The following is a 27,631-nucleotide window of genomic DNA, read 5'->3' as shown; positions in this document are numbered from 1 at the left end:
CATTCCAAGCAATAACAGTAAGTGTGTGTCAGGCATGAGTAAGAAAGTCTAAGAAAACAAACCAAATCAAAAGCAGACACAGTTTCTCTTTTGGATAGCCGTGTTTTCAGCATTTCCAAAGGATTTTCCTTTAGTGAGTAAGTTTCTTTTATCCAATTTGAGATGGTATCTCTGTAGACTAGAGTTCATTTAACATTTACAATGTTATGTTACAGCATACGTATCATCCATGGGGTCACATCCTCCTTGCTATTAGTACATGCTGGGTGTTTACAGACTTGGGAAGTTCAGGTTTGCTATGGAGAAACAACTGAGTGAATGCTCACACAAGCACCAATGCTGAGTTCTGTGCTGGACCAAAGAGATGCACATTAGTTGTAATTGGTATTTTCAATTAAATGCTGCAGAACAGCGCTGAGAACAGACAACATGCAACTCTTTGTTCTTGTCCTGCAGCCAGGGCCATGGAGCAAGGTTTGAAATCAGAGGACAGGTTCCTGAACAGATGGGACACTGCTCCTTCCATATTTTTTCATGCATTTAACTGAAAATAAAAGGAACAAGTAGCAACTATTTTTTTTTTTTTAAATATATACAAAAAAAAAAAAAAAAAAAAAAGCAATAGAAAATTATGAGACCACATAGGGACAAAAGGGGGGAGGAACAGAGAGAAGTTCATGACCTTGATGGGAAATGCCTTTATCCTCTCTCCCTTTAAATGTATGAACAGCACAGAATCAGGTTTTCCAGCAGTTGCACTACAACAGCTTCTGAGTGCAACTCAAAGCCTAAAGTACCTGTGGTTAGAAACTTCATCCAAGGCAGATTAATTCCAGTAAGGCAGCAAATTATTATCTTCACTAGGAAAAGCTTTAATTATCCAAACCCCAAACCCCGTAAAGGTTTAACACTGAAAGTACATGACTAACAGCATTTATTTTCTCCCTCTCACGTTAAAGAGTTTGAGAGGGATCAAACCAAATAATATCATCATGTGAAGAAACCATACTTCTACCAATCCACTTAGAACATTCACTGTAACTTCTTAAATGCTTTTTCATTAAGTTAGGAAAGTGTTCTAGTAAGAATGCTGACAGGAAAAGGGCAGATTCTGATTTACAACCAAACCCACAGAGAACTGGGATCTGCACCACAAGAAGTTGTTTAGTTTAAAAACACCAGAGGAAATCCCAGTTTTCCTATGACTGAGCTCCACTTCAAATGCAGACACGATTCTGGCCTTAGCATAGGTTGACTCCTTTCAGGGAGTACCAAAACCTTCCAAAACAATCCACTTTGAACAAATAACAACTGTTGCTGGAATGTCTGTAGCATTCAGGCAGATGTAAGCTGTCTGGAAAGCACAGTGAGCATTTATAACTTACATTTATAACACACACTGAAAAAAAACAACAACCAACCAACCAAACTGAGCTGAATAAATACATCAGTTATTAATTACGAGCCATCTCTGGAAGGGAATTTAATCAATATCTCATAGTCTTCATTCCAGTACTGGAACTCAGAGCCTATACAAAAAAAAAGAAACTACAGAAAGCCCGAGAAATACAGCACTGGCAGAACACAGCAGCAAGCTGAACACAGCACACAAGCAGTGCACACTCAGCTCACTACAGTTTTTGATTTTCCATACATATCCATGTCACACACGAGGAGGAGAGAATATTTCCAAGTAAGAGCCATCAGAATCTTTGGACTAATTACAACTTCTTGGACTTAGAAAGGCTGAAGGAAGAAAAACGAAGGGAAATTATTCAGTGTTTACATCATATTGGTGTTGCTTTTTTTTATTTATAAAAGCAAACACTGCCAATATTACTGCAAGTTTTTCACAGTGGAAAAAAGTACACAGGGTCCAAATTTTGTTCCCTTTCACAGTCACATTTCTACATATTTTCCTCTTACATAATTTTGTACGTCAGGGGGCAGTGAAAGGCTCCAGAGCAACGCCAGCAGGTGTCTGACGTACTTCCGTGCTTTGTAAATGCAATGCAGCTCCAAGTCTGAGAGTTTTCAAGAGCTCTTGCTTTGTCTGTACAGTGCAAACATAAGCACCTGTGTCTGAACAACCAGGGAGAGGGGGAAGTCAGACAGAGGGGATCCTGACACGAGTTTGGAGTCCCTGTTTAAATATATACATTCCAAAAGGCCTGTTCTGAAAATAACGCCTCCTATTTTGTGACGTACACAGTGTCAGAGGCAGATGGTGGTGGTACAGCACAGAGGCTGAGCCTTCCTGCCAATATCCCATCCCATTCTGTTGTGTGGCAGAGGGTGGCAGAGGGACAGCCTGACAGAATGGTGTCTGACATGGAAGTGAGGATGAAGCAAAAGGGTGGAACTGAATTCCTCCATATGGAAAACATGGCACCTGCTGCCAGTCATCAGCACTTGCAGAACATTTACGGGGACCAAACAATGGCTGTGAGCACAGTGAGGGGTGGGCGGTGCGTTGCAGCAGTGGTGGCACAGAGGCACCTCCGCTAGTGCAGACTTTGATGAGCAAGGCGTGCAGGTGTTTGTTCTTTGCTGGCAAAGGTGCACAGCTAATGGTGGTGAGTATGTTGGAAAACAAAGTTTTGTAGCTGAGAATTTGTTCTATCAAGTGGCGTTTCTGTGCTGTTTGTATCTCTTGTAGTTTCCATGGGAATAAATAGGAGGCATTACTTTCAGAGCGACATACATATTTGAAATAGCAAGAATAAATATAGTATTAGGAAGTTTTGCTTCTCTTACTGCTGCCTGGGAGAAGAAACAAGCAGTGAATGCAATAATTTACTTAGTAACTACGCAAAGTTCACATTTATTTTTAGTGTCAAGAAAAAAAATCATTATTGTTTTAGTGCCTCAGGACCTCCATACACTGAACATCAATCAAAAAAATTCAAATCAGTCTGTAAGAGTCAGCTGGCAGACACCTATCAGCAGGACTTCCAGCATTGCTGTAGCAGAAGCCAGACCAGCTGAGCTTACCCTGTATTTCCGAATTATCTCACAGACTGGTGTGAAACTGTCTCTCCTAATCTTTACAGGACAGCAAGCAAATATTTAATGAAAGGATAAGACTTGTTTGTGTGCCCCAAAGGCAGAGAACATAAAAGGTTGAGACGTGATTTCACAACTGAGAACCGTCCACTGAGCACACACTGAATTAGGAAAGTATTTCCTCTAGGCCTACCTCTGTTCCTTCTGCCTCATTCAATTCTACCCAGAAGCTGCACTGTAAATCCCTCGGCTCATTCACTCCAGCGCTTCCAGCTGCTCTCAGCCTGTACTGGTCATGCTGCAACCTGATCCATCACAACCTGATCCAGCATATGAGGCTTCGAGACAGTCCACTTTATATTCTGCTGTACTGTGTGTGCCAGCACTCACAGTTAAAGCAATTTTTGTGTGTGTGTGTGTGTGTGGTTAAAGATGGAAAGGCAACCTTTGGTTTTGTTGGCATTCTTGCCAAGGGAAGTGAACGTGGTATGGCTTGCTGGCTTGAACAATTGGTATTTCAGAAGAGGATGGAAAACAGTAAACACTCAAAAATTACTGATATTACCTCAAAACTCCTCTAACATCTACAAAACATACCCTGTCTAAAGGGTACAAAAATTGAAAACAAAAATGAAAGCACACACTCTGTACTCCTAAAGAAGCATTTCAGCCTGACTTCAACATCCGAATGTACACCCAAACTCAGGCATGATGGCAAATGTTACTCGTACTCCTGTGTTTCAGCAGCAGAGCTGTGCAATGGTAGCATTTCGCCCAGCTTCTGAAAACAAGCACACAGAAAGGCAAGCAGTATGACCGAGGACAAATTTCAGAGGAGTGTGGCAATGGAAGTTCTCCTAAAGCTTTATAAACAGTTGATGTAAGAGAATGCACAGAGCAGCCAGTCCTGAATCTGTGCTTTGCTACACCATCACTTTGCAATAGAAAGGCTGTGACTTACAAGGCCCAAGGACCCAACTAGTGCAATTTATCTTTGGTTTGTTGTTGTTTCGTTTACAGCAGTAGATTGCTTTGCAACAACATAGAAGTGGTAGACTGTCCAAAAATTGTTGGATTACGTGGTCTAGAAGATCAGATCAGTTTGTCACAAACAAAAAGGGCTATTTTCCACATTGTCTGTCGGCTTCTTGCCAGAACCTTCAGGCAAAAACAAACTGCCCTTGAGAAATTCTATAACCCTACTCAAGTAATCTAATAATTCTTATTAAAACCAGCTTCATAAATTACAAAAATAAAAAGTTTTCCTGCTTCCTTCACCAAATGAAATTCATGTCTCCTTTGAGTACAGGCAAGTCAAACTTTTGGAAGACGTCCTCTTTTTTTAGGAGATCAACTGCTTTCTTCAGCCTTGTTGAATTGCCCAGCATTGCTGATGAAACAGGTACAAAAACACTGAACATCCATACTATTCTGTGTAGATCTGCATCACAGGCTGTTTCTGCAGTTGTGTAAAATATGGAACTACAAGGAAACATTAAAGTCTAATTTTTATAACCATGTTTGTTTAGAACTCCCATGTTCAAGGGTGATTCTAACTTGAAAACGTGATTGAAGACGCTGACTGCAGGTCAAAGAAAGACGCTTGGGCTGGAAAAGGGAGAAGTAAAACAGTGCAAAAGCACAAATGAAACTCCGCACTGCACTTGATGACATTCCCACTGTTTTGTACGGAGTATGGGTATCAGAAAACTGGCACGCTGTTAAGTCAAGCTGTTGTACTTGGCATCAGAAGGGACCAGCTTCACTCCCACAGGTGACTTCCTTCAGGTGGCTCCTGGAACTACACTGCCAGATCTCCTCACACAGCACTGAAGGGCCAGGCTGATTTTGCTTTTGTTAAGGGTGGGAACACCCATAACAAAGTGAGAATTCATTCAGAGCTGTTTTTTTTTTTAAATAAGGAAAAGTTAAGAACTCAGTTTTGCTGTATTTTCAAGTAATATATGGTGTTCTACAGCCTTCAAAGTCAGATGTAGTGTTCTTGTTTCTGTAATAGCAACGAACGTGTGGTGGGGTGTTACTGCACAAACACAAGTTACATTTGTACTTCCTAACTACTATCTTGCTTCCGACAGAGAAATCATTATTGATAGTACAGATTAATTATTAATGCTTACTTGGTGGCCCCATGATTGGTATGTTAGCTAACACCTGGGCAGCACGACCTGTAAGAAATTGTATGTGCTCCTGTGGTAATGCACTAGAAAAATATCAAGTAAAGCAGCATTTCCCAATACAAAATACAGTAGGAATAGGAATCTATTTCTATATAAGAACAGAAGTTAGGAGAAAGTGAATCAAATCATTCTTTTTTTTTTTTTTAAATATAATTCAGCTGATACATTCGCTTGACAAAAGCTTAGTAATGTGAACAGAGGCAAGCTGGTTGCTGACAGCTACTTCCTACATTTATACATTTCCTGAAATGGATCAGCATTGCTCTCTAATAACCTTTTTGTGAATGGAGCAACTCAAACATTAAAATGCCAAAGCGAACTCAAGTCCGGTCTGGCAGCCAAACTTGCAGCGTAAGGACAGATCAGAATCCCATCTTCAGTGCTCTAGTGAAGGACTGCAGGGAAATCAACCTCCCACACTCCACTGAAACCCATACACAACAACACACTGCAACAGCTTCTCCTTTTCACTGTCGTTACCCTGACAGATTATATTCTTTCTGAATGTCTCACCAACAGCAACTGTTGTGCAGTTTAAGACTGAGGTTCTACATAGCATTCCGTATTTACTTCAGGAAATCAGGCTGTAGTTTATTTGCAGTTTGAAGAAACTCTCTCCATGCAGATGTTCTGATACACAGATGACTGGGAGTGTACTTAAAAACGCATCTAAGAAAAGTGTTCCCACCCATGGCCTTTTGAGATGGAAGCCCCTGAGGTTTCAAGCATAAGCCATCTCTATTTTGCATTTTATTCTCGTTGTGCAACTAGTTAAGCTTCTAATGAAAATGGACTGAGAGCCTTGGGAGCAAGCATGTTGTAATGTTTTGCACAGTATTTCTCAGTGAAAAAAATTGGTGATGTCCTCTGTCTGTTTAAGGAATTGAATTTTACCGTGGTCTTAATTTTAGCAAAGTTTTAGCATAGTGTATTGATTGGTACATGGTGAACCCACTTCCTAGTCAGACATACCTAGATTCATATTTACATTTCCTTCACCTTTACATCCACTGCTAGAATTCACAGAGAAAGATTTAGCTAAGACAGAGCTTCACACAGTAATTTTCACTCCTTTTATTCTCAATGTTTTGCTATGGAGTTTGCTTTCTGCTACTTCCATGCTGTGCTTTGTGACAGGCAGATCATTAGGGTACATTTCTTCTAATAGAGTTATTTGCAACTCAAGAATTTATTCTTACATATGGAAGATCTGGGGGTGTAGTCTGGAGATGAGCTGTACTTAAACAATAAATGGAACATACACCAGTTTAGTCAAAGAAGTTGTGGGTTTTACACGTCAGCAGTGGTGTGTGCATTTTCTACCAAGTAAGGCAGTCTTACCGACTAACTGTATTGTAACAGTTGCTTGATGACCAAACATATTTCAATATATTTTATCTTATAAAGTAATATGCAGGTTCAAGTTTTTAGATTTAACAGCTTTGGACACTGTTTTGCTCAATCGCTCTGAAACCACCAGAAGAGCAACAAAACCGAAGTGCTCCAAACACAAGAGTTTTTACCAAGACAGGAAAGTAAGGTAGAAACTATCACAGTTCTTAGAAAGTGTAACAATAAAAATTAAAAAGGAAAAAAGACCCTGACAGTTTTAAACTGTGAGGGGTTTTGGTGTTATTGGTATTTTGCTTGATTTTATTAAAAACTTGGTCACACACACAGGCCATCTTTTAAAAGGCATAATAACATCTTACAGACATTAGCATGCCTGTTCAACATGTACAATTTCAGAGGCAGGCAGCTTTGGACGTTCTTAGTCCCAAACATCCAAGTAGCTTTTGTGATTGAGCAGAGGACATACTTACAGGACTGGGTCAAGCACCACGTGCTCAAAGCAGAGACAGAACAGAGGAAGCCAGCGCTGCCAGGGAGGTGCGTGGCCATAGGATCACACCATTCACCTGCACTAGCACATTGTACCCCTCAGCATAACTTGTTAGCCTGGGACAGCCAAGTGCCAGCACAGCTCCATAGCTTCCTGAAAGACCTTGCTCAAGCCCTGCTGGCTCAGTAGATGTAAAAAAGAGTCTGAGTCGCTATTTGCAATAGACCACAAATCTAAAATAAAAAAGGCTTGATGGCATGACTTGATATTTAGGTAACTGGATCGCTTTAAAAATGAATCGGACAGGAGTAACAACAGCAACTATAAAAGTATGAAAGTATTTGTACAGCCCTAAGCTAAAGGGACAGTAATACAGTCTTAGGCTTACTTTTTGAAGAAGCAAGGGGAGGAAACTGACACTACTGACAATTCTTTCAGCTTATTTTTAGGAATGTTTTTCTTCTGAAAAAGTGAGAGAAAAATCCTTAATACGACACAGTGTATCACAGAAGCAATTTACTGCTAGCAAAAAAACCCCAGAGTTTTATGTGCTAACAAATGCAGAAATACTCAGAAAGAAATACTGTGTTAGAATTTTCTCCATCAAAAATAGAGTCTCTGCTCTGAGTTTATCAGTACTTGGACAAAGCTCAGCGTTTCAGCATTTTGGTTAGTTAAGTGCCCGTTCCCCTGTTACCATCAGCCTGCTCACTGGCACACAAAAAACAATTCAGTCTTTACCTTTAATGCAACTGCAGTTCAGTGTTTCTAGATGAGCAGGCAGATAAATTCATGAAAATCTGAAAAAGAAAAGTATGAAACAGTGAAAATTCTGGGCATCTCTGAGGTTATGGACGTATCTAAACAGAGCGTTTGAGCCAAGATTTTTTCTGGGTTGGTAATGCAAGCCTTGTCAGCTGTTTGTTGGCACTCATTTATACAATTGCAAAATAGTACCTGCTATTTGAAAACATGGAACAGTCTGATCTTGTACTTTACATCACAGGATGCCACGGAGAACTCATTACGATATCATTCTGAAGTGCTACATTTTCACCTTAGATACACGTACTGAGGGCTGTCTGCTATTTGAAGTGCAGCTCGCTGCCACGCACTGGGCCTGACAAAAACTTCAAAATTTACTTTTGACTGAAAGTATCGTGACGTTATACTGCCTTTAATAGCCTCAGCGTTAAAGTTTTGGTAGCCCAGGATCCCAGTTTACCTTTCATGAGCTTATTAAGGGTAAATCTGGATAATGCTATCCATGTTACTGGAACATTTATCAGCTTTTTAGCTGAAAGTAAATTTATAAACTAGGAGATAATAGGTAACAAATCTATTAAACTGTTTTATCTGCCCGAGGAACAGTCTCCCAGAAGAATTCACTCAGAGAAACAGCCAACAGAGCCCTTATCCACTGTGGGCTTTCAGAGAATAAAATCACCCCCTCTTTCCCAGCCACCCTCTATATCTGGGCACAGATCCCAGTTCAGAGATGTAGCAAAACAAATGTTAAAACAGTGAAGAGTGCTCCTAAAATATAAAGTAGCACGGCGCACACACAAGCTGTGTGGGTCTCATTTCCATGCATACGTTCCAGAAGTTACGGTTCATGTTAAATGAGAATTGAACTTCAAACAATAGGATATATATATATTGTTATAGTGAACGTAGGCTACACCTGAGTAACTGCTATATTTTTACAGTGACAAATGGGGGGAGACAGACTGAGACTGCTCACCATCTGATTGTCTTTTTTATTGCTTAGCGTGATCTGCAAATAATGTTGCGTTTGTTTCTGTGTATCAGATAACCTTCTGTGTACGTGGTCATAATTCATCAAAGCACTTTTGAGCATGCACATAACAAGACCAGCTGCTTCCTAGAACAAGTTTTTAGTCTTAATTTACGTTAGACTAAAATTCCCAGGCTGTTTAGTACGTTGGGTTTTTTCCTGCTCAGTTTTATGAAACTATGAATTATTGTTATTTGAAGGCTTGTAAGAAAACTACGATCTAAAGACCAAGCGTCAGTGCAATACTGAGAGGCCTATACAGCTTCTCTGTTACCAACTGGAAGAGCAAGGATAATGTTTAATCCACAAACAGACTGAGTACTGACAGCCCTAGGATTCAAGTAATGCATGCATACGAGCTGGATGCTCTTTGTGGTGTTCCAGGGCATAATCTCGTACCCATTCCAACTCCCACTTTCTCACCCTGCTGTTATTACAAACAGCAACTTTAGCCTCACCATCCTCATGTTCCCCACACAGATACAACTCATAACCAAAGTGCTTTTGACCAAGTTGTTTAAACACAGCAGAGCTCATAAAAATGCAAAACTATTTGCATGCCTATGGAATAAACAAAGAATCCATTTCCATCCATTCCATTCCATGAAAATTAAACACATACCTAGCTAACAACGGCACAAAAACACAGCTATCCTACATGCAATAGGGAACCACACTGTGCAAGTACACAGCAGGAATCAGTTGTACATGCAGCTGCTTTTATGTAAAGTAATGTACCAAATAACCACTGGGCTACGAGGGACAAACTGCTCCCTCCTCATTTCCTGCTTCTATGTCTGGTGGTGCCTGTGGTCTTTTGCACCAGACAGACTCTCTTGCTTCTTTTTCCTTCTTACTCCCCCCATACTGTTCCATCACTCGGCTGCCATTTGACATTACCCCTAGCTGCAGATTTGGCTTAGCTCTCTTTTAATGTAACATTCAAAGCTGTGGAAAACATTGTAAACTACACTCGACCTATGTAATATTGTGATTCTTTGAGCATGTTAAGTTTTCAGAATGTAAAAAGTGTCATGCTAAGAACAGAAAAGGGATCAGAGTATTTTGATATATACACAGTTGAGGCAAATTACATAACTGGATTCACAAAAATATGACTTCAGCATAATGCAGATTCTAACAGAGAAGTGAAAACAGAGCAATGAATTGCTGGTTCTCTGACAGAGTCTTCATGTTTGGGTTCATGGCAGCCAGCTCAATCCAAATCTAGTGTGATCTCACTGGGGTCGTTCCCTTGGGCAGCACATTTAGCAGCCAGGCACATGTGTGACTCTAAAGTCAGGTCAGTTACCTGAAGCAGATCCTCATGCAGCCAGACAGACGTGAGTACAGAGGAGGAAGCGGCAACCTCAGTTTAGTTCAGATGACACAGAATTAGTTGCACCTTTGCACTGTAGCTTTGTAAGCAAGCTAAACAAACATAGAACAGCTACTGCTGAAACAAGCAGCTCTCACCCACTTTTTCTGTCTGCCCCTCACAGCAGGATGCAGGAGCGCCAGCTGCAGCCCCTGCAGGCTTACTGTGTTCATGGAAGTACTGTGTTAGAGAAAAGGTGCTGCAGTGTGATAACCAGCCTGGTTGTTGTCTGGTACAGAATTAGCTGCTGACTACTGAACTGAGAATTTAAGCTACAGAAAGAATGCCCACATTCATAAGCTTTCACTTTAAAAGATCAACAAGAGACTGATTTTAGTTTCAAGCTCATCACGCTATGCTGAACCAAGCAGCATAAGTCATGTACTCCAACGGTAGCTAAAGTAAGAAAACATCTAGGACAGGAATCAACAGGCATGCCCGCTTGATGCTGTTGCCTGATATGGGTCTGAGCAGGCACACAATGCCCTGCACAACAGAACACTGTCCACAGCAGAGGTTTGGGGCTCCGCAACAAGAAAAGGACAAGCTGGAATATAATCACAGGAAAAGCTATTGGATGTATCAATATTCTGTTTCTATCTGTAAAAATTTTTGTGCTAATGAGGCGTAATGAGGGTAAGAAAAATGTGCTTGCCCAAGCAGACTTCTAGAGAAAACCAAACACAGGTGTCAGCGTTGTTCTTCCTGTGATACATAAAGATTTTCTGACAGCCACAAAAGAAGTGCCTCAGGGCACACGTGTGCTCTGCAGAAACCATTGATTTGCTTCCTGCAGTTTCTCCTACATTCCTTTCCAAGAGACTGAATTGGGAAATAGAAAAGAAAGCGGCTTATTACAACAACCAGCACTGAACAAAGAAATTCTCTTTGTGAAATTGCATACCTAATTTCATACTTGCAATGTATTCAGATCTTCTCTGTGCTAATATTCTTCTACTTCCATGAGCAGAATCTGTGCAAACAAGGCCTTTAGGAAGGCTTAAGGGGCAGTCAGCAGGCAGGGCACTCATGCAATTACTTGATGTGCTGCTCTCCATTTCTGGCACAGGAGCTGAGTAGAAGGTGTATAATAATACAGCCCTGCTGACAAGCGCAGCAAAGAGCCTGTGAATGAAGCAGTGCCACAGGGGATATCACTGAGAAATCACTTGTTCCCCAGGATGCTCTGTTCTGATCAGAATGTAAATAATTAGCTCAACAGAAAAATAGCATTAAAGGAGTGATTAACAGGATCTGTAGCCTCTTTGGCTCCTCTTCACATAGGCTGCTATGCCTAAGATTATCTATCCCCAGCACTGGAAGTAGTTCAGAAGAATCACATTATACTGAAGTATCTTGTTATTTTAAGAATTCAAGTGCCTGCCTCAGATTTTGGCATGCCATTCATTCTCCGTTAAGATCCTCAAGAACAGCAAGATATGCCTAGAGCTACTCCAGGTAGACCTGTACAACCAGTACCAGAACAGTGTGCCCTGCCACACACAGAGTTCAGTATTAACAGCTTCACTCAGCTGTCAGGTGTGAGCAGCATTTCATTGGTGAAAAACTGTTCTCTTGAACACAACAATGTTCCTGAGCAGCCTTCTGAGAACAAATTCAAGAATTTCATAGTCTCCCTTGGAGAAATGCTGCTCACTGACCAATCACTTCTCCAGCTTACCTGGGTAAGGTGATCGACTTCCAACCACCTTTCCAAAAGTAACTGGAAGGTCTTGAATTCTTCTTAAAACGCAGAACAGAATAACAGTAAACTGCCTATCATATTTACAATGCTAGTTGTAATCAAGTACAAGCTATTGCAGTTGCTAATGGAGTTTTATTCTGTCCCACAGGCTTTGTGAAGATGGCAGCACCTGCAGGCACAGTCCCCAGGTACAGGACTGCTGCTGCACTAACTAGCCTCACTGCTCACATGTGGTGTGCTTATGGACTGCCAGGGAAGAACATACAGGTAGGAATCCTATTTAAAGAGACTACTACTACTCAAATTACTTATCTAAAGCTGCACAACAAAGCACAGAAAAACAGTTTTATAAACCAGACATCTAATTCCAGTAAGGGCAGTTGAAACTGGTTAGAGACACAGAAAAACACTCAGTTAAGTTGCAGTTCAGAATACATCTTATTATATATATAATTATATATATACATATATATATATATGTAAATATATATATATATATATATTATTTTTTTTAAAAACCACAACAGTGGTTTAAAAAGAGAAAAGAAAAACGTTGTTTCATTCTATGCGAGTCTACTGTTGTTTCTCCTAGAATCAAAGACATATATTAAGAAGACTTAAATTTAGAATGCTGAACAGTTAGGTAAGGCACCTGGCTAAGTGGAACAAGGACAGAGAATGCTGTATTAATACTGTTTTCTCTTGAAAATGGGTTGCACAGTATCAGAAGGTATCTCATAATAATAAATCATGCCTGTGGTACATGTCTAAGAAGAAATTCTGTAAAATACAACCATTAGCTGGACATTAACAACTTATTTTTTTAATGTGTTGTCCATGCTCCTTCTGGAAGCAAAACACAATGTCTAAGTCTGAAAATGTCATGAGCAGCTATTTGTTATAAATATTTGTTATAAAATTGTTATGAATACATGTTGAAGAAATCTGCTGAACACAGGCTTTCTTGTGAAGTGTAGAATTCACTTGCTATCTTTCCTATAAGAAGTGGTGCTAAAAAAGAACATCGCAACGATTACAATACTAACTTGGAAGTCTTTCCTTAGTAAAGGTGTTAAGAGCACAAGTATCAGAATGTAATGTGCTATTTTAAGCTTGTCCTTGTCGTGTCAACTTGCTTCTAATTTCACAGGCTAGATTATTTTTCCATTGCTACATGCATTAATAATTTAACTGCTGTACTACATCTATGCTAAAAAGCATTCCTGATCAGCGGTGAATGGAAGTAAGGGCATTTTCCTCACACACTAACAAAATCAATGAGCAAAATCCATGAGACAAACTAGAGCATCACACACAGTACAACAGGTGCACACGCAGGTATTGTGCTCTGGTTTTTAATGCTTAACAGCTGGTTTTGACAGGCAAATGAATTTATAATAAGAAGTAAAGAAATGTAAAGCTACAGCCTAACAGACAGATTACAAGTGTGCTTTTAGAAGAAGATGCTCAAGTGATGAAACAGTAACATAGTGAAGGGAATCAATAATCACATTTCTTTCAATACAGTGAAAGACATGGCAGTTCACTAGTTTCCCCCCTCATGCTGGTATTTAGGTGTTAAGAATCTCAAATATCAAGGGTTTGGGCTTGGACACTCTGAAGTCCATAAGGCTGCCCAGGGAGGTGGTGGAGTCTCCTTCTCTGGAGATGTTCAAGACCTGCCTGGATGCCCACCTGTGTGACCTGCTGTAGGGAACCTGCTTTGGCAGGGGGTTGGACTCGATGATCTCTGGAGGTCCCTTCCAACCCCTACAATTCTGTGATTCTGTGAATCATTGGTGGATCACTGTACCACCACCTTGGAGATAAAAAAATATCCCCTTGGAAGCCCAGTGGTCTCCCAGCTGCACAACATCCAATGATTTGATATTAATTGCACTAAGATCTATCATCAGTACTAAGATTCCTTGCAAAACACTTCACTGGGGTGAAAAGTACTTTTTGATTTCAACATAAAGTCCAAGTCCTCAGCTCTGTCTGAAGCAAGGAGGGAAGAGTTTCTTATGTCCTTCACCTTACAGAGCCATTAATCGACAAGCAAAGCAAATGTAACACATGCTGATTTTGTGATGCCACAGCATCAATAGGTCCACCCTCACTCCCATCATAAGCAACTCACACACACAAACTTTAAGAATAGTCCACTAAGTAAATCAGCATTCAGGCAACATGTTGGCTACCTGAAAACGTTTTCCCCCTTAACTCCATGCCCACAACCACATTTCCTTACACAGCTCCTCTATTTCCAAAGAACAACTGTGCAATCCAGTTTCCATGCTTAAAAATGGCTCATTGTCCCTCAGAGGTTTCTACCATTTAGTGTCACCTTAATACATAGAATAACACCCTGGCAAACTGTACCAACACACTTCTCTCACGCATTCCTCACCAAATTTAACCTTTGCAGAAGTTCAGGTTCAAGCCAGCACCAACTTCAGTCTTAGCTCCAGAGCTGCTAAGAGCTATGGCAGCAAATGTCCAAAGCAGCACAGCAGCCTGCAGAGTGGAAGGGTTTCCTATGTAGGGCAATAACAACAGCACAAGGAATCGCCACCCCCACCCATTCCTAACCTCTTCATCACACCCATGGCCAGATAAATCACGTTATGCTCATCTGGCGTATGATTAAAGCCATATCTTGCCATCAATACTGCAATGAAGTATTAGGTAGAAACTGATAGCTCTAAGAAGAAGGGAAAGAACATCTGCTGTAGCTTATTTAGGTTCTGTCCATTACTTTTGTTGATCTTGGCTGAGCAGGTCAATGCAGATCACATTAAGTACCTATTGTGAAAAAGAAAACTGAAACCACATCTCCTAAGCAATCCTGGCAACCAGTCAGCTTTCCTCTTTACAATGCAAGCCTTATTCTCTAAGTGTCTTTTAGTCTGGCTTCACATAAAACCTGTGAAAGCCCCTCGCAGCTCCAGCATGTCCTGGCTGTCTGAGAGCCACCTGGGAGTCAGCCCCCAGAATGCAGAAAGCAACCTATGAGAAAGGGCCCCAGCTCCCCAGGCTTCATGCAGACCGCATGGCTCTGAGGAAGCAAAAGGGAGAAACCTGTCACGCCACTTCAGACGTGTCAGTTTCAGTGTGACACAAGTTAGCCTGTGAGCAAGTGGCCACAGAAGTAATTAGTGCTGTGCTCAGCTTTCATTTTTACATGCATGCCTACAGAGTTCAAGATTTTGAGGAAATATGCAGCTATTGCTGCCAGTGAATTACGGACAACGGACAACCCTAGCTTCCTTTTCCCCTCAAATGGAAAAACAAGGAAAAACAATAACAAAGCATTAATAATTCCTGCCTGCAGTAAAGCAAGAGAAAGAGACATCTGCAGATGTCTCTGTTCAGGGGAGTTGGACCAGATGACCGTTAGAGGTCCCTTCCAACTTAACGATGCTATGAAACACTCCCTCTTAAATTTCCCCTTAGGACCTGCCCATTTCCCCAGGACCTTCCAGAAGGAAAGGTGACAGAGTGGCTGTTACAGGGAGAGGAGGTGCGATGCAACTGAAACAAAGACAGCCTCAGTCATCATTCCTTAGCTGCTGTAGGATACAGGGAAATTCAATGGTGTGTCTTCCTTTAAAAGGGTGTTCTCTGGACATTGTACCGTCTAAGTAACAACCCAATACATGAACAGATGGAACAAAATTTAGGGAGACAAAAACTTCCGTTTCTCCTGAAGACATCCATGTCCTGAAGCACAGTGAGCACACACTTATTGCATATTTCCCTTAATAATTAACTCCAACTCTTTCTAGCTTAAATAATTTCTTATTAAAAACATTTTTCAGACCAACAAGCACTCAGTTACTGTTCAAGCTGAGTACGGTTTGGTCACAATAACTACCTTTGTATTAATGATTAACTTCAATAGACTGCATGTGTTTATTCGGTTTATACTACTGTTTAAATATTTCACCTGCATATCAGCTTCATTCAAAGTAGTGCAGCAGGGTGCATCTGTTTTACCAGGTGTGTATCCTGACATCACTCGGAACATATTTATATCTAATGAGTGGCCTCAGTTCCAGGGTTATACAAAAGGGCTGAAGCATAGCCTTCTTGTTAGAAAGGGGGACCACTGGTAATTTATTACACTGAGAACTGATCAGTGTTGGGTTGCTCAGACACTGGGCAACGCTGCCATTCGCTCACACAGTGCTCCCTGCGTACAGCTTACTGATAACGGAAGGGAAGGTTCCATGAGATGCAAACCATCAGTGCCCAGCCACGGGAACCTCACCACAGCATTCACCCCAGGGCTGGGGGCAGGAAACCAGTCTCATCCATTTTAAATGTAAATAATGGCATAGTTGAAGACCACAGTGAAGGGAAACTGTCAAATACAAAGAAGTGAGAAGGATGTTAAAAACGCATGGTTAGTAGAATAACTTTGATGTGGGAATAATTAAGGCTTTTGTAGCGGTGTATTAAAAGCAAATTTCAGATGAAAAACCAGAAAGAAAAGAAAAGTCATATTTTTCCAAAACTAGGGAACTCATACTGATGGTTTTTGTTTGTGAGGAAATATCGGCTTGGGGATCTGCTTGTTTAGAAATTAGGATTTTTCACACGTCAGCAGAGAAAAATAACGCACACATATAATTACTGCAGTCAGTCAGAGATGGCAAATCCTAACATCTCAAGCACAGAACCTAAAATATCATAGAATCATGTTTCTTATTGCTCTTTGCAGCTTTGTGTGTCAACTTCCGCACTGGGAATTGGCAAGGCTATGAATACAAATTTGCCTTTAATATTAATTGACAAAGCATGCCACACTTGCATTTTTTATGCTGCAACAGTCCAAAGGGAAAAAGAAAGCAAAGTGATAACGAGGTAATATCTTCAGCCTGATGATCACCGCTTGCAGCCGTCAGGTTCCTCACACAATTCCTAACTCGCACCAGGCTCCTGCTCACCCTCACCCTACAGAGCAAACCCTACGGGCCGGGCTCAGCAGTGAGAGCACAGAACCCCTCAGCCGCCCCCTCGCCGTCCTTTAGCCGATGCTCCCACGCCATCAAACAGAACACGCGCTGCTCGCAGCCACGAATCACAAACAGCCCGGGCCGCTGCGCGTGCTACATCAGCATCAGACCACATCCCGAGCCGGCCCCTTTTCTGCATCGGCAAGGGGGGGCGAGGGAGGAGATAAGGCTGCCGGCGGCCTCGGGCAGGCCCGCAGCCCCGGCACGCACAGCCCTGGACGCGGCGCTGCGAAGGGCCGCCCTGCCTCGGCGTAACCCCGCGTAACCCCCGCTTCCCCTCAGCTGACCCGCCCAGCCGGGCAGGGCTGCGGCCCCACCCCGCCCCGAGCCCCGCGCCCCGGCGCCGAGCCGTCAGCCCGCGCCCCTCACCTCGTCCCCCCGGGCGGCGGGCAGGGAGCGGCCCCACCTCGGCCCCCCGGCCGTTACGCTGCGCCGCGTGCGCTCACCTCAGCTCAGCCCACCCGGCTTCGGCCCCGCGCTGCGAGCGGAGCGAGCGGCTCTAAAATGGCTGAGGGCGGGAGGGAGGGGAGAAGGCTCGGCGAGGGGAAGCGAGAGGAGGAGGAGCGAGCCCCCGCGCCGTCGTGCCGCCAGTCCTCCTCCTCGCTGACGCGCCGCACGGAGGCGGGGGGCGGGCGCGGGTCGGGGCCCCCGGTGCTGCGAGGCCGGGGCGGAGCGCCGGTGCTCGAGACCTTCACCGCGCCGAAATCTGGGGCTCGGATACCGCCAGGCTGAGCCGAGGGCCCTGCGGGCACTTGCTCTGCGAGAAAAGGGTTTCACCCGCAGCTCTGACGGAGCGGCTGGGATTACTCACAGCGCGGATCACCGAGCCAGAGGCCAGAAATATCCCCGTGATTCACGCAAAAGTTTGCCGGTGGCCGTGCGTGTCTGTTGCTTCCACGCACAGAATATTGCCGTCAGGGAGACGGAGCCACATCTCAACGTGTTAAGAAGGGAAAACGTGTCCTGCTCTCATCAGAAGTCCGGCATGGTCCTCCCTCACCCCATATGGAGTGGGACGGGATGTGTGAGAGATGGAAAAGCTGGCAGTGGCTGTATTTGGTAACAAGTGCTTGTTCTATAAAAGACAGAGCCTGGCAGAACTAGCAGCTCCTGGCAGCAGCAGAATGTGCAGTGTGGGTGTTGCGTTTGGTGGTTCTTACAGAAGCAAAGGGTGCATCACTTCCTTGCGTGGAGGCTGAGCAGTGTGACTGCGGGTTTTGCTTTGCGTGGGCCACCGGATTTTTAGGGCAGTGCATCATTGCTCTCACTTTGTTGCAATTTGTTTCAAACCTCATCGTTTACTTTATTGTCAGGTCATCGCTAATGAAGGGCTGTGCAAGATGCCTCAGGGCAGATGTGCTCCGTGCAGTCTAAATATTTTTTGATCTAACCTTTCTGTATGAAGGAAAGGTCAGGCAAACAATCTTACAGACTTGCTACAAACTTTCTTTTTTCTTTCTGCCAACTAAAGCAGATGCATTAGCTTGTTCTCCAGTTCCTTTTCATAGCGTGTGAATGGCTAAGAGAACTATTTTATACCTCCTGTTGGCTTAAGTTTCGAGTTAATGAAGATAGGTAGGAAGCATGGCAGGCAAAGAAGCATGTTTTGTCTGTACGTGCTGAAAGCCCCAGGATGGCTGTGCGAGGTCAGAACCAGGACCACACTGTGCAGCTGCTGCTCCCAGCAGTGGCCAGTAATCTCTGAGGAAGGAAATGAAGTCTGCAGCTCAGTCATTTGTAGCTAAAAGTAATATATCCCTGCCCTTGACAGACAACTTAGTGGAAGAAAAACCCAATTGCTTTCTTAATCTCTACAAGCTTCTGACATCCACAGCCTGATGTAGTCCCACAGTTTGTGTTCAAGCTCTGTGAAAACCAACTCTGTATGTTTCAAGCCTTCTGCGTGGTATTTCACCATAGGATAATCACAGAATTGTTTGAATTGACAGGGACCCTTGAAGGTCATCTAGTCTGACTATTCTGCAGTGAACAGGGACAACTACATCTCAGGGTGCTCAGAGCCTTTCCACATGATATTCCTTGACTTTTATGCTAATTAACCATGAATTATCATTGTCTCTGTACCCTTTTCACGCCACTCCTTGTTCTGTAGATGTGCACCACGTTCCTTGCACTGCTGCACTGTCAACTTTCCCTCTGGGATGACAGGCCTAGTGCTCTCCAGGTGCAGTGCCACAGTGTTTCAACCAGATTCAAGCTGGGGCTTCCATCTCTTCATGTCAGATCTTCTTGCTCCCACATCAGTTTTAAGCACTCTGGGCTGTGCCTTCCTGCTGACTACAGATCTTTCTTCACACCCTGCCAAAAGGAGACCTCAGCAGGCATGGGACCTCAGAAAGCTCATCTTGGCCCTTGGCAAGCGAGCCCAGGCATGTGTGCCACAGAGAGAAGGTCTGGGGATTCCTGGCATCAGTATGTTGTCAAGCAGAGCACTGCTGAGTGACATTCAGGCTCAGTGCCATTGTCTCCCATGCTCAAGAAAGCATCTATCCCTTAAATCCTAGTACTTCATCCCTTGATCCTAGTACTCTCTCCCCCCTGGTTCTGTCTTTTTAACTCCCTCAGAGGTCCTGTTAAACAGGAGGTGTGTCCTCCACATTCCTTCTCTCTGACCTTTTCCTATGCCTGAAGGGCCTGATGACAGTTTTATTAGGACTGGGCTAGCAGCTGTCCCTGAAGCAGGATGGCAGAGAGCCCTTCCTACTCACAGACATACATGCCTGCCTCTGCAGTGGGCTGGATATTTAGATAACCCAGCAGAGAACTGCTCTTTCTTGTAGGTGGTTGCGAGAAAGGATGGCATTCTGATGTGGCTGTGGGTCAGATTGATGTCAATGGTCAAAGCACAGCACCTTTTCATTCTCTTTGTCTTAATAAGTCGTTTTATCTCAACCCACAAGTTCTACGTTTTTTCTGCCCAATTCTCTTCCCATCCTGCTGGGAAAGGGGGAGTAAGAGAACGACTGTGGTGCTCAGGCACCTGCTGGGTTAAACACAGCAAGGTACCTTATATCAGGTAAAAGCAGTTACAAGGAGCCAGATTTGTAGGATGACACAATCTGAGAATTCAGCAAAGAACTTGGGAATTTTATTTGCTTCAAAAGGGTAAACAACTAAGTCCAACTGATGTAGCAGATGCCCTTTTATTTGTCATAAGAAATAGTTACTTTTAAACAAGTTCTTCGGAGACTTTCAAACTTCATCTGCTGAAAGGAAATCAGAAACAGGTTTATTTGCTCTCTGTAAATAACCATTAAGTTAGGGTTGACCAGCAATACCTTGAGGATAAGAAGAATACTTCCAAAGCTTTCCAAAAGGTAGCTAAGAAAAGCAAACCTGTTGTCAGGAAGCTTACAGTCATTAAAAAAGGGCTGAAACTGCTCTCCAAATATTTTAGGAGTCTACAACCAAAAATAAAAACCACCTTTACATAACAGTATGTCACACTATCTTTAAAACCAAATCTAAATGAAAGGGCTTTTTTTTTTCCCCCTCATTGCAACTACTTTGTCTCTTCCTGGTAGCTAAAAACAGCAATGATTTGTGTGAAGTGTTATCAGCATAACGGAACTTCCCAGGCTGTGTCACTGCTCTGCACCACCTCTACTTCTCACATTTATCACCAGGGTCAAAAAGAAGCAAGAGAACGTTCTGCTGAGGAGAGACTAAAGCCAATCAGAACATCTGTGCTTTTCATCTACAGTGAGTTGCAACCTCTGACACAGTCAACACTTTCTCACCTCATTCCTGTTTCAGCAAGAGAATTGCATAATGTTAGCTCTTTTAATCTAAGTAGGAAATCAATATTTGAAGACTCGTGGGCAGTTTATTTATGCTAGGAGCAGTGACTGGTGAAATCCAGTATTTTTTTGATGCAATCTTGTTTCTTCACAGAATGTACAATCAGAATCAAAACAAGAAGAATTTTGCACATGAAATTCTGTTGCATTTTGTAGCCAGCGCTCCTAAGAAAGTTGTCTTGGTTTTTTCTCAGGCCACTGAAGTTTCTAAATTGTGTTTCTACTACTTCTTAATTAACTTATGATGCATGATTAAAACAAAAGGCTGAGGCATGTTAGATCTCCTTCTATCAGGAGTAGCACGCTGCTGTTCACTCCAGTTCTTTTCACAGCAATTCAGGGTTTGAAAGAAAACGCAGCGCAGACAACATAGAAGTCAGACATACAAATGTGACAGAAAGGATCATTGACTGCAAGGAGGAATTTCAAGCAGGTTGGAACTGGGAAAGGCCTTTTAAATACAGAGTGGTGTTTTAATAGAAGGAGCCCACTTCTGCTCTAATTCTTTCTTTGATACATTTTTTCAAGCTCGTTCAATTCCCTACTTACTGTTATACATTAAACCAGACTGACAAAACACATGCAAATCTGCTTATAGCAGTTGCTATCAAACAAACAATTTGTATTTTTTGCATAAAGATTATTATATTTTTTAATCAAATCTATTATCTGCAGCCAACATACAGCACGCTTTGGGGAGGAGGTAAGAAGTGAGTGGAGGCAAAGTTTGATAGGTCTCCTGAACAAAAAAGCTGTAATTAGTTTTGTTACTCTGTTCTATACAAATCTGACCTCACTCTGAAGTCATGATGTAGGAAACTTTACAGCAACTTGCAAGCATTGAACACATGCTTACATTACATAATTGAATCTTTGTTTTTAAGTCATACTGCTTGCATGAAATGGAAACAAGTAACTGCTTGCAGACATAACATTTGTATTCTATAAAACATCACATCACCATGCAGAGTTTAGCTACCATTTCCTCCAGGGGAAGTGACAGGCAGTAACTTTCTGCCTTTTGGGCAGCAAGGGAGACAATCTCTTACAGTATGACCAAGGTATCTGCTATGAAACGAGACCTAAGTGTCTGCAGCATTTCAGGGACAATATGTACTGTCCTGTATGCTTCAACGTATTGTAGCTGTGGGGACACACATTTTTGTGTGTGTGTATGGATTCTGCTGTCCAAGTAACCAAGTCAGATCCCTGTACAAATGAAATACTAAAAATTATTTTCTGGACTTTGGAGCAAACTTTGAACAGTCATTACATGGACCTTAGCTCACATAATGGTGTATGTCCAGTGCTCCTTGGAGAGATGAGAAAGAAAGAAAATAGAATGCTATGAAAATAAAAAGTTTTCTTAATTTTTCACAAAACTCAATCAGAAAAGCACAACCACAGTTAGCAATAGCCACAACAGGCCAGGCTTACTATGAAGAGTTAAGTAGATGTGCATAGATTTTGGCTAAAAGTATGGCTAAATAGTTGTCTTCTGGCAGTCTGTTCCACAGTCCTGTTGTCAGAAATCCCTGAGTTTTGCAATTTCCTTTATGTGAATCATAATATTTTTAACACTATGGCACCCTAATTTGGTGTGACACTGTTATGAGTATTCATTAGAACAAAGACTAAAATTCAGGATCTTGACCTCAACAGAATTTCTACTTATATATGCCATGGCAGAAGCTTGTCTTGACAGAAATAGCAAGGCCAGCCTTCCAGCCAATACCTTTTCCCACTTCTCTTCTTAAATTTAGAACCTGTGTAGTAAACTACTAACTATATATACATATATATATATATATAACTACTTGCTCACCTTAACTTTATTTCAGTTTTTTATCTTGGCTTTGTTTTAATAAAAATCTGATGTGACTAAAAGAAATACTCAAGTCCTAATGGTGTGTGTCTGTGGACGGACTGCCACTTCAAGTCTGTTTCAGAAGACTGTAATAGCCAGGCACAAAATGTCTCTTCCAGTGCACTCTCATATAAGTAGTTCTTACACGTGCACATATTTCTGGGAATTTGTAATGTGAGAAGTAATGGGGTGAGATAAGAGTTACTGAACTTGTTGCTTATGTGCTTTTAGTTGTTCCTGCAGGTTTGGGAGACAAACATAAATCAGCAGATCTGCATGAAGGTCAGACATAGTCTTGTGTCCAAAACATGTTGTGGTGCATAGAGAAGTACTTAATTTAGAATAACTGGCTTCCTACGTAATAATGATTTAATCATACCTGAAAATGAAATAGTATTTTTCTTTCTTTATCGGATGATCCATTTCTTAAAGCAAAAATCATGAATCTGCTTTTAGTCCTCAGCACTGGCAGACTGTGAACTCTCTTATTTACTCACGTAAGGCCATGTCTAACAATTTCTGGAAACTATCTGGTGAAAAAAATTGCAATGTATTTATGCAAGTCTTGTAATTTTTTGTTGTTACTGCCGACTCCCTTATGCAATTTTTGAAATCAAACTGTAAATGTCCCTTGGAGCATTTATTCACGTACTTATATATCCTTATACAAATCAGAACTAACTGATCCCTATTTTCCTTTTTGTTTTGAGAGATTTCTGTGCCCAGAGGAATTACAGAGCCACATACAAAACTCACAGCCCCAGGATATTAGTATTACATATGCTTTAAAGAAGCTAGGTAGCCTTGCAGTCTTAAACTATTCTGCATATCCTGTCTAATTTAGAGCAAGTTGTCAGTTTGCCCTGACATGCTCCAGCAGTTCTGCTTCAGCTTGTTCCTAATCTTGTGAAGGAGTCTTTACAAGATAGCCTTGCAGCTTCCATCCTTTCCATCATAATTTACAAGATAGAATGCACAGAAAATCTCACTGACCTAGCTTGTCAAAATGCCTGGATTTTGTTGGAATTGAAATCTTTTCATTCTATCTCTGCAACAAAATGTTCAGTCGTGTCTTTTCAAGTGCAACTTCCTTCTTGGAGGTTGATCGATCCCTGCAATCAACCCTGATTCCCCACATTGATTGTTTTCCATCAGTCCATAACAATGTGGAGCACTGAGAAAAGCACACACATTTTTGGAAAAGAGCCTTTTAAAATGTTTCTGTGGATCCCAACCAGTTTGCAGTGGTTGTACCCCCATAGCAATATCATGTACGATGCTACAATTGGTTAAGAGATGTGTATGATTTCATTTTCTTGGTCATCTTTGCCAGACTCTTTAAAAGCCACCCACAAAACATGGCCCCCAGTTTTACCTCTCCTCATCCACAGGTGAGGCTCTTGCTCATCCAAGCAGGCTCTTGCTTACATGGATAAAGATGCTAGAGTAACCATTTCCTGTACTCTTAGTAGCACTTTCCAGTCAATTAGTCAACATTTCCTTTGCATGGTAGCTTCACTGTCAGAACCTTTGGGTCATAATTGACCTGTTTCCATTTATAATGATAGATTATAAAATAATTTATATAATACAGTATACATATATGTTATATATAATCTTTAATAATAATTTAATTATTATTAATTAAATAAAATTTAATAATAAGTAACATTATGTGTGAGAAGATAAATAGAATATGCTTCATTTATGCAGGTTCTAATGGTGATGCTTTCATTTTCATCAATAGTTCTAATTCCAGAGCCAATAATTTAATTTATTCATGATACTACATACACAAAACATTGCAGAAATAATGGGTATTGTTGCCATTACAGAACTAAATGCCCGTGAATGAAATCTAGCTGTGAATATTCATAGGAACAGAGCTGTGAGTGAAGGGCTGCATTCTGAGGTCTCCTCTGCCTCTGCAGTTCTAAAACTCAAGATTCAAATCTGCCTGAAAATGGACACCACCACATTATCTGTAAGGATGGCTGGCTCCCAAGGGCAGCCCAGGTATCAGTATCACACACAGCTGACCAATGCCATGATAACAGTTTCTTTTTTGTTTAGGTGAATAGTATCACTTACAGACCCATTTTCTTAATGGACAATGCTGGTTGAGAAAGATGATGCTGGGGGAGTTTCAGCTTTAGCCCATGCTGCCTAGATAACTTAACTTCTTCATTTATATCCAACAGAAGCATCTTCAGATAAAGGACTTGTAGCAATTTGGGGAAACTAATAGGTAGTGCCAAAATAGCCAGGGTAATGGAAGATCCTTTATAGTCAGCAGTCAAACAGCCCGAGCAATCCTGTCTCTTACCAAGTTTTCAAACATTATTTTCATTACTGCTTCCAACCATGTCACTATAATAAGAGATGTTGCTCTTGACAAACTTTGCCTTTGTTACCTCTTGATCGACGCCACAAACAGCACTATTGCTATTTTTCCTTTAGGCATCATCAATCAACATTTACAGTAATACCCTGTAGGAGAGAAGGCAGGAGCAGCCACAGCCTAAGCCAGCAGTTCAGGACAATGGAGCACAGCAGCAGTAACACCTCTCCTCTCTTCACAGTTGAAGCAGCAGTTAGTTCTGGTGCATGGGGAGCTCAGCAAACTTTGGAAGTCTTAGATGCAGAGTATGTAGTAGAGGACTGTGCACGTGTTCTCAGAATTTAAAGGGTGGCTTAAATCAAAGCAGATGCACTTCTAATACATTTTTTCTCACTTTACTTATGTATTTATGGTAAGATCTGATATCTCTGAACCCTGTCTACTGACTTGTAAGTTCATTCCTTCTTATGTGGAAATTTTTCTTAGTGTAAGTTAAATTCTATAATATGGAGACTCACAAAGAACATAAAAGAACATCATTTAACTCCGTTCCCTTCTTCTTTCTGCTCCCTATCCACAATTATTTATATCTAAACATACCACATCACAAAGTCACTTACTCCAGCTTTCTCTCTGTGAATCCAGCCTGCAGTCTGCTTCCACTGAACTTCCAGTGCTGTCAATGTGCTTTGTGCCGACGTTCCCCAAAACAAACGTGTCAGTCTGTGGGGTGGAGGGGAAGAATATCCCAGAATATCCACAGGCTTTGCAGTTACACTACAAAGTGTTGCAGTGTTGAATTTAAATGTTACAAAACACTGTAAGCAGAAAGCTTATCGAGGCAATTAACCAGGAAAGATCTCAGTTCAGCAGCCACCTCCAGAGAGGGCTCTTCCTGTGCGGGACAAAAGATCCCAGGCTGTCCAGTGACAGAAGAAGCAACTTGTTTGTACTGAAACAATTCCACATCCGCTTTTTTTTTTCAAATGAACTCCAGAAAAAGGAAGAATTAGCTAGAGATAATGAGTAGAAGGGAAGAAGAAAAGGAAGTCCGGCAAAATCTTAGTAGATTAGAAACATTCAAATACAAATGAAGTAACAGAGTGGGTCCTGTAGGTTCCCACCCCATGAGAACACCGCTGGCAGCAGGCCTACAGCCACACACAGTGCATCTGCCCTCAGAGGAACATTTGGGCTCTACCAGTGAGTAAATGTGAATGTCAAGTCACCTGAGTCTATGTTCAAGGATGTTAATGGGAATGATTTTAGAAAACAGTGCCTGAAGGATCTGTAAGCTATTTGTAGGTGATGACTGTGTGGATTTTGCAACTTATATTTCATTTATCATTTTGTAGTGAAGCAGTCTTCACTCAAATCTTTACCCATTTGGAATTTTGGCTTCACATTGACTTTCTTGATTTAGGAAGAGGAGAACTCAAGTATCATCTTGCTGTATATAACATTGAAACCAAACAACAAATACACTGAGATTAATTGGATTACCAAAATCTTCTCATTTTATTGTAATTCTAACATTTTGGAGGGTATCTTTGAGATATTTTTGATGACTGGAAGTGGAGTGGCGTTTCTGACAAGGCTGAGCACTACAGAACTGCTACAGCCATCTGTTTCATTTTCAGTTAATTAGAACTCTGACTTTGCATTTTGATTTCACTGGGTTTATTTGGAGCAATATGCCACTCCAGTCCCAGTTTGAATGTTATCACTACAAACTGTGCAGCTGAGTTCTGCATTTCTCTGAGCATCCCCTTCAACCCTCAGGTGGTACTGGAGGCAGACACACATTTGGCTGTAAGCCCTTACAATAGTGTCTGCAACACCTTGCATTTTCAAGTGCAGTGTTTAATTGAAATTCTGCTTAGTATTAGCCAATGAAGTGCAGAGAATGTAGAAATGTGGGAACATATCTAACTTTTGTAACACATTTGGGAAGTTTAAAGTTCAACATGAACACTTGACAAAATGTTGCAGAAGAACAGAGAATTAAAAGCTACATCCTTGTTCGGTGTTACGCTGATGCTCACTTCCTTTCTCAGAAATAGCTGACTGCAGCAGAGAATGACTACAGACTGAAATATTTTTTGCTTTGAGGAATAAACAGTCCTACAAACAACAGGTCTAATGAAGCTTAACTTTTATTTCTTAATAAATTTTAATCCCTAGCTTTTCTTCTTCCATGGAATATTTGCCTAATAAGGATTAACCTCTCACTGCAGACTTTCTTTACTAGGGACGTAAGAAAGAAAGAGCTCGTATGGGTAACTGAACTTCACACTATTATCAATATTCCTCTCCTCTCCTCTCCTCTCCTCTCCTCTCCTCTCCTCTCCTCTCCTCTCCATATTTGCAAATGCCTTTCTGGAAGAATACTTTTGAAAAAGATTTTCTTTTTTTTTTTTTCTTTTTTTTTTTTTCTTTTTTTATTATTAAAAACCCAGAAAGTCTTAGAATGCCTTTAGTAAGCTTTATAGTTTATAGACATACTATCACATTTAGCATTCCATTTTGAATTCTTGTTTGAATTTGTTAAAGAACAGACTATCACATAAATATGGCTCTCTCAATCTTTCGCTCTTATTTTTTACTGCATGAGACTTGTCAATAAAAGTATATTGATTTCACCTTTAAAAAC

The 27,631-nt window shown here is 41.6% G+C and overlaps 1 protein-coding gene across 4 annotated transcripts in view; it reads right to left on the bottom strand.

Annotated features, from left to right (window-relative positions):
- The window catches only part of ACSL4 (acyl-CoA synthetase long chain family member 4), a 34,750-nt gene extending 17,275 nt beyond the window's left edge, over positions 1-17,475 (bottom strand). For all 4 annotated transcript variants that reach the window (XM_042876378.1, XM_042876381.1, XM_042876377.1 and 1 more), the window contains exons 1-2: positions 17,396-17,475; positions 7,789-7,847 (exon numbers count right to left, since the gene is read on the bottom strand). The gene's annotated coding sequence lies outside the window, so the exon portion shown is untranslated. The remainder of the gene's footprint in view (positions 1-7,788; positions 7,848-17,395) is intronic.
- Between the last annotated feature and the right edge of the window lie 10,156 nt (positions 17,476-27,631).

This window comes from Lagopus leucura, unplaced genomic scaffold (genome assembly GCF_019238085.1).
Source record: "Lagopus leucura isolate 7727_CA_CO unplaced genomic scaffold, USGS_WTPT01 Super-Scaffold_100016, whole genome shotgun sequence".
Lineage (NCBI taxonomy): Eukaryota > Metazoa > Chordata > Aves > Galliformes > Phasianidae > Lagopus > Lagopus leucura.
Note: the sequence above shows the minus strand (reverse complement) of the source record. Positions and strands in the feature narration are given on the sequence as shown.